The sequence below is a fragment of the Octodon degus genome, unplaced genomic scaffold (genome assembly GCF_000260255.1).
Source record: "Octodon degus isolate 3935 unplaced genomic scaffold, OctDeg1.0 scaffold00018, whole genome shotgun sequence".
Taxonomy (NCBI): Eukaryota; Metazoa; Chordata; class Mammalia; order Rodentia; family Octodontidae; genus Octodon; species Octodon degus.
Window position 1 is genome coordinate 1,580,352 of NW_004524594.1, and position 7,879 is coordinate 1,588,230.

Consider the following 7,879-nt stretch of genomic DNA (forward strand, 5'->3'; position numbering starts at 1 on the left):
GGGTGGGCTTGGGTTCTGAGGTTGCATTTTGTTCCTTCTCGTTATTTTGTGCAGCACTGTCTTCTGACCTTTGTTGTAGATCTTTTCTGTAGTTATAACCTTCACACGTACTGAAGTTCAGGTGGAGCTCTACAGAGTTTGGACTTATCCAGCTGTGTCTGGCTAAGGTCTGGCTGCTGTGCTCAGCTCCTTCCCGCTGTGGACCAGGGCTAGGACTGGGTCTGGGCGTTCCCGGAACTCAGCAGAAATTCCGGACCTCGGCTAGGACTGGGCATTGCTAGAGTTTTTGAATGAAGCACTTTGTACATTTTTAAGGGAAATGCTTGGCACTTGACAGTATAGTTCTTGTAATTATGGTGTACTATAGTTGTGATATCATTACCAGACTGAACGCTCTTTGTAGTTGGAGGCTTTTGTTTGTTTGTTTTCACTTCTCTATCTCTGTCACCTATAGTTGGGCTTGAGATATACTTTATTTTTATTTTATTGAGAAACAAATATGAATGGGACAGTTTCAAAGCTGATTAATAGGATAGTTTCAATAATCAATACATTGTATATTATTATCTTCTTAGTGGTTATCGATAGTACAAAAAACAGACAGGATATTCTGTCTAAGCACTACTAGTACACATCTTTCTTCTCATTGAATTAAGCGAAAGTAGCTGTATATTTATCCTATTTTGTATATACAAATACAAAATGTTTTTTCTTTTGTATCCCTTTTTTTTGTTTAGTCCTGTCAGAGGTGGGTATTCTGTTGGCATCTAAATACTAAGGTGCTTGAATTCAGCAAAACAATCCAACACTGTCCAGCAGACTATAATAGTAGTGGGTTATCCTCAGAAGTTATTGACTTGAGCCTTTTACAGCTCATCATATTAATATGGCTTTACTTTATATACCTCATTTTTATACTTTTCTGCTGGATGGTTAAGACCAGGATAAAGCAAGACCTATATAACAAGAAATGTAACTTTTGTATCTGATAAGGTCAGTCAAGTCCCCTCAGGATTTATCCTGTAGCCCTGTACTGCACTTTGTAGATCCTTTGTCAGTGTCAGCCATGAGGATGAGTCACTGCCATTGCTTGACCAATTTGCTCTCTGTGAAAGCCTGAGAGAATGTTTTTTGTCTCCATGTGACTCCTCTTAGGCACATTATACATCATTGATCACATTCCTCTTTGGCTCCATAATCTCCTTGATCAGAAAATTTGGGGTATGAGTTACATGATGTTACAGTACAGGTTCTCCTGTGTCCCAAGTCTTCACTGACCTTGAAAGGGTGGGGCCAAAATGTTGGCTGACCTTGCAGCCCTTCCTTTTCTCCAGTTTTTGATCTGCAAACTTAGGTTGTTAACCTTCCAGAAGAGAAGCTTATTATGAACCTGCAATATATGCAGTTTGGTTTACCCTATCTGTCTAAATATCAAACATCTTAAGCATATCATGGAATGGCTATTTTCCATCAAGTGTTGATATGTTGAATTTTAAGTCCTTACAGAATATGAAGGAAAAATAATTTAAAAAAACTAGAAATAAGCATTTACATATTTTTACAAAGAAATCTAGAAATCTAACCATATACAGAATTATAATGGAACAGACCTGTGACATTGTTTTTCTTTTCTTTTCTTTTTTTTTTTCATTTATTGCCCTTTTTTTAAAGAAAAAAAAAAACCCTTTTACTTGAGAGACACTATGGTAGTAATTGGTATGTGATGACAAGAAGTATGTATCTAGAAGACCATAATGACAGGATTTCCAAGTGTGATCCTTCTATTACATATTGCTATCTTAAGTGCAGCTGCTTGGTTTACAGGTATCAGCATATATAGTTAGTCAGGGTGAGAATCCTACCAGTTAACTGCTAGTTTCAAAAACTTGCTGATGTTTCTCAGGATCATTGCCTTACCCATCTCATGCGTATAAATGTATGGCTTTGCTCTTGTCATGTTTCCCAGCTTTTCTCCTTGCCTACTCCTCTTTGTCCAATCCTCAAGTTCTCGCTTTCCTTTTAAATTGTGTTATACCTTTCTATTTGTAATTCTTCTTTTGAGTTCTTATACTAGGAAGACAATACAATATTTACACATGTGGATCTGGTTTATTTCACTTATATCTTCAAGTGGCATCCACTTAAATATGAAGGCTTTGAGTTTATCATTCTTTATAGCTGAGTAGTACTCCACTGTATAAAAATACCACATCTTTTTCAACCATTCCACATGTGACAAGTATCTTGGTTGTTTCAAGATTTGGCTATCACAAATTGTGCTGCTATAAGCATAGGTACACATATATCACTATGATATGATGGTTTCAGTTCCTCCGGGAAAATTCCCAGTGGGGGGATAGCTGGCTTGAATGGGATTTTCTGTCTTAGTTTTTAAAGGAGTCTCCACACTGACTTCCATAATGGTTGCACCAGTCTACACTCCCACCAACAGTGAGGAAGGGTTCCCTTTTCCCCACAGCCTCTCCAACATTTGTTGTTGGTTGATTTCTTTATGATAGCCATTCTTTCTGGGGTGAGATGGTATCTCAGTGTTGTTTTAATTTGCATTTCACGGATGGCTAGTGTTGAGGAGCATTTTTTCATATATTTATTTGCTTTAATTTCGTCCTCTGAGAAGTGTGTGTTCATCTCGGATGCCCATTTCTGAATTGGGTCTTTAAATTTGGAGGCCCTAATTGATATATACTTTAGTTCTGCCAAAAATATGATAATTGGAAAGAAAAGTTGAACCAAGGTTGGCATACATATTTAGAAAATGACTTTAGCCAAAGCATTTTACTTTTGTAAAATGTACTAAATCTCTTCTATTGGCATGTGGTAATATGAAAGAATCTGAGAAAGGAAGAAAGCACTAGTTTTGTAGTTTGTAGCATTGAACCTCAATTTTATCACTCCTGGATGTTTGTTTGATTATGGGTAATTTCACATTGAGAAAGTTTTTGCCAGGAAAGTGAGAATAAAGAGTAGTTTAGAGATAGGGTATGTAAAAAAGTGGCTCTGTTTTTGTTTTCCTCCCTTGGAGTACTGGGGATTGAACTGAGGGCCTAATACAGCATGGGCAAGCGCTCTACCACTGAGAAATAACCCTATGTATGCTCCCGCTCCTCCTGCTCCTGCTTCTCCTGCTCCTGTACCTCCTGCTCCTGCTTTCTCCTCCTGCTCCTGCGCTCTCGACCTTTGATTTGAACTACATGTGTGCTGGGCTCAAACTTGGGATATTCCTGCTTTCTTGCCTTAGCCTTTTTGCCTTCCTGCCTAGAGTCCTGGGATTATAGACACCCATCACCATGTCATACTTATGTGTAGGCATGTTTGTATAAGCTGAGTCAGTAGTGTTATTTCAGGAGGTATTATGAGAGATATTAGGAAGATGGATTTTGCTTCTACCTACTGTGAGGAGTATATGTTTATACATATAAATTTAAACTATTTTGTGTTTATTGTAGATTTCTATGTATTTGTAAGAAATAAGGGGAAGGGGCTGGGGAGATGGCTCAGTAGAATAAGTGCTTGCCAGGCAAGCACGAGGGCCTGAGTTCAACACCTAGTTCCACCAAAAAAGAAATAAGGGGAGAGGAGAATCAACTGCAAATGCAGTAGTATGTGTCTTTTACCTACTTTTCCCCAGTGATCACATCTGCACAATTCTAGGACACCCCTCCATTTGTTGGGGATCAAAACTAGACCTTGCATAGATAGCATTGAAACACTGAGCGATACCCCCAATGCTTTAGTACACACTTAAATCAGAGTATTAATATTGATGTAGGATATTTATTTTTATTTTCTTCTGAGGCAGGGTCTCACTGTGCAGTTTAGGCTGGTAACTCATGGCAGTCTTCCTGCTTCAGACTCCTAAGTGCTGAGATTACAGGCATGCACCAACACACCTGGTTTAATGTAGGACATTTCTGCCTGCACAAGGATCTCCAAATAATAATAAACGTGTCTTTAAATTTAAATATAATTTTCAGCAAATCTTTGCCGAGAGAAAGGGGAGAATAACCATGGGACAAGTGACTCAGCTCTGGCTCCTTTAGTTCCTAGAGGAATTCCTGGCAATAGTAGTATGTTTCTCTTTGTTGTTTATGCAAGTGGACTCATGTGATATGTAACCTTTTGAATTGGCTAAAAAGCCAATTTTCATTCAGTACTTGAAATTCATCCTGATTGTGTAAGGTATTATCAGTGAATGGTGGTGAACCTTATAGACCAAGTGCCAAAACTGCAACCTCGAGCCCACTTATTTATTGCAAAGTGATAAAACACTTCAATTAAACCTGCATACTGAAGTTTCAATTTAGAAAAGGTGATCAAGATGGCACTAAAGGTGAAGAAGGAAGCTGAAGCTGAAGCAAAAACTTTGAAGGCCAAGAAGGCTGTGTTGAAAGGCATCCACAGCCACAGAAAGAAGAAGACATGAACATCACCCACCTTCTGCTGTCCCGAGACACTGTGGCCCTGGAGGAAACCCAAATACCCTTGGAAAAGCACCCCCAGGAAAAATAAGCTTGACCACTATGCCATCATCAAGTTTCCCCTGACCACAGAGTCAGCCATGAAAAAGATGGAGGACAGCAACACTCATGTTCATTGTGGATGTCAAAGCCAATAAGCACCAAATCAAACAAGCTGTAAAGAAGCTCTGTGATGTCAGTGTTGCCAAGATAATATTCTAATCAGGCCTGATGGAGAGAAGAAGGCATATGTTCGACTGGCTCCTGATTATGGTGCATTGGATGTTGCCAACAAAATTGGGATCATCTAAACTAAGTCCAGCTGGCTAATTCTAAATATATACTTTTTTTTCCCCAGTTTTTTTTTTTTTTTTTAAAGAAAGAAAAGGTAACTTTTACTTGATGTTCAGCTGCTGGTATGACTTGGCATGCCATAGAGAGGGCTCTGCATGCCTACTGCTGCACATGTGCCATAGATTTGCCACCACTGGTATATATCAATAGTTCCATTCTTTTACATTGCTAAGTAGTATTCCTTGGTTTGTAGAGTGTGTGTGTGTGTGTGTGTGTGTGTGTGTGTATTTAATGTATTTAGTATAGGGTATCACTACACAGATAGGACTCATAATGATCCTCCTATTTTCAGCCTTCCAAATGCTGGGATTCCAGGCGTGTGCCACTGCACCCACTCTCAATCAGGTGCCCTAGGGGCAGGGCCAGCATGGCACACTGGGAATTGAACCCTACTCTGGTCCCTGCATTTGCCTAAGCAGGTGCTTTAATCTGCTGAGTTATCTGGCTTGCTCTTCCATGGTTTGGTTATAATTTATTTTTATTTATTTATTTATTTAGAAATAAGATTTCATTATGTAGTTGAGGCTGGCTTCAACTTACTCAGGCTGGTTTTGAATGCATGGTGATTCTTTTGCCTCAGCCTCCTAAGTGATGGGATTATAGGGTACGTGCAATCATGCCGGGGCCTATGGTTGACTGTAACATAATTTGTTTAATGATTCACCCATTGAAGGACATCTGAATTTTCTTCATTATTTTGGCTATTATGAGTAAAGCTGCTGTGAATATTTGTCCAAGTTTTTGGGTTAGTATTGTTAGATCCTATGGTGCATATTATATATGTGTGTGTTTTTAGACAGGGTCTCACTATGTAGTCCGGGCTGGCCTTTAATTTGCAGTGATCATCCTGCTTTAGCCTCCCACGTGCTAAGACTACAGGTGTGCACTACAATCCCTGCCTATATTGCTTTTTTTTTAATTACATAATTAAAGGCAAAGGAAATTTTCTTTTCAGATTATTTATACTCTTTTTGATATAGATAATGTATTTACCTTGATTCTGGTGCTTTATGCTAGCATTCAAAACAGTAGTAGTAGTGGTATGAATGTCTTTTATCTGATGATCTTTGTAGGTATCACAAATGTTGTCACACCCATCTGAGGGAAGTACACAATGGTTAATTCTTGTGAAGTCATTTTGTTATAGGTAGGCAGAGGCAAGGATGTGAAAGAATTTTCCTGCTATCATCCTGTGTTCTTAGTCAAATTCTCTCAGATTTATTTATCTCCCTTTCTCCTTCTCTGTCTCCTGAATCAACTCTTTACAATAGCAACCTTATAAACTGGATGTGTTGGTGTGTGTTTGTAATCCCAGGATTTGGGAGGCTGAGGAGGAGGGTTGCCATGATTTCCAGGTCAGCCTGGGCTACATAGTGAGTTCAAGTCCAACCTGAACTGTGTAACAAGACCTTCTCTCAAAAAACAAACAGAAACTAATTAAAAAACCTTCTAGATGTGAGGATTTAGGAAGTTTTCCTTTGCTTGTTTTTATTCTCTGTATCTGAGACTTTAATGAGATTTTAATGATTTTAAAGCAGGGTAGTGGTTAGGGCATACATTTGATAACAGTTTGATTTAAAATTTCTGTGCCATTTAGGCAGATCACTTAAATGTTTTAAGTCTCTATTTTATTTTTTCTCTGACCAAGTTCTCACTGTGTAGCCTAGGCAAGCATTTAGTCTGTGTAGCTTAGGCTTGTCTTGAACTCACCACCTTCCTGCCTAAGTTCCCCAGAATGCTGGGATTGCAGGAGTGTGTCTCCACAGCTGACTAGCTCTTTTCTTGCCTGTGAAATGGAAATAGTAATGATAATAATAATGCCCATCTTCATAGTATGGTTGTGAGGAACAATTGAGATAGTATGTATAATAGCACTTAACACTGCCAGATGTGTAACAAATGTTCAGTGAATATTAGGTGAAAAGATTGCTTTAAATATATGTTGGACTGGGGAGATAGCTCTGTGGTCTAAGCACCTGCCTGGCAAGCACAAGGAACTGAGTTTGATCCCCGGTACTGTGCTGGCCCTGGGACCCTGGGTGTGTTGTGCCAGCCCTGAAACTGAGCATGGTGGCACATGCCTGTAATTCCAGCGTTGGGGAGGCTGAGACAGGCGGATCAGTATGAGTCTGAGCTGCTTAGTGAGACCCTGTATCCAATAAATAAATTTAAAAAAACATGTATGTTATGCTGGTGATGGTGGTGCATAGATGTAATCACAGCTGTTTGGAAAGTTGAGGCAAGATCTGAAATTCAACATAGTGAGGCCAGTTTTAAAATGTCTTAAAATAATACAAACAGCTTGGCATGTAGTTCAGTGGTAGAGCACCCCTGGGGTTCCACTCCCCAGTACACCTGCTACTCCAAAAATGTTCTGTGACTTGTCTTTGTCAGTTAGGAGGTAATTAGATAAATACTGGGATTTTTCTGCTAGGTACTTAGGCTTTTTAAGGCTTGCTCCTTAAAAACAAGAAAATAAAACAAAATGATTGCTCCTGTTTTTGAGGTAAGACACTTTCTTTGGATGTTGTTTCAAATTTAATTTTATTTATAATTAAGAATATATTTAAGAATAAAGAGTTGGAGCTCATCTTGGGCAATTTAATCATTTAGCAAACTCAAAATAGAGAAGAAAAAAGGGTGAGAATGTAGCTCAGTGAAAAGGCCCAAGATTCACTCCCTGGTTACCATCACCACCAAAAAAACAAAAACCAAACACCAAAACAAAGAGAATATTGTATTAGTAGGCAAACAAATTTTCCTTTTGGGCTAGTGTATGTTTGTAATACCCAATACATTCACCATGGAGAATAGATCCATATATTGCATCTTGATCCTTTTACATCTACTTTCCCCTCTCCTTTCTGTCTACCCTCATCCTCAAATCCCCTTTCAATTTCAGCAGTCCGTTGCCCATTTCCTATCATTTTAATTTGCCCTTTGAACTATTTATTTTTTATTTAATTAATTAATTTAAATTATTTATTTATTTGTGTGTGTGTGTGTGTGTGTGTGTGGCCAGCTCAGCCCACCAGGGGGCGGGGCTG

The 7,879-nt window shown here is 38.8% G+C and overlaps 1 protein-coding gene across 6 annotated transcripts in view; it reads left to right on the top strand.

Moving 5' to 3' along the window:
- The window catches only part of Ambra1 (autophagy and beclin 1 regulator 1), a 225,702-nt gene that overhangs the window by 28,662 nt on the left and 189,161 nt on the right, over positions 1–7,879 (top strand). The gene's annotated exons all lie outside the window — the stretch shown is intronic.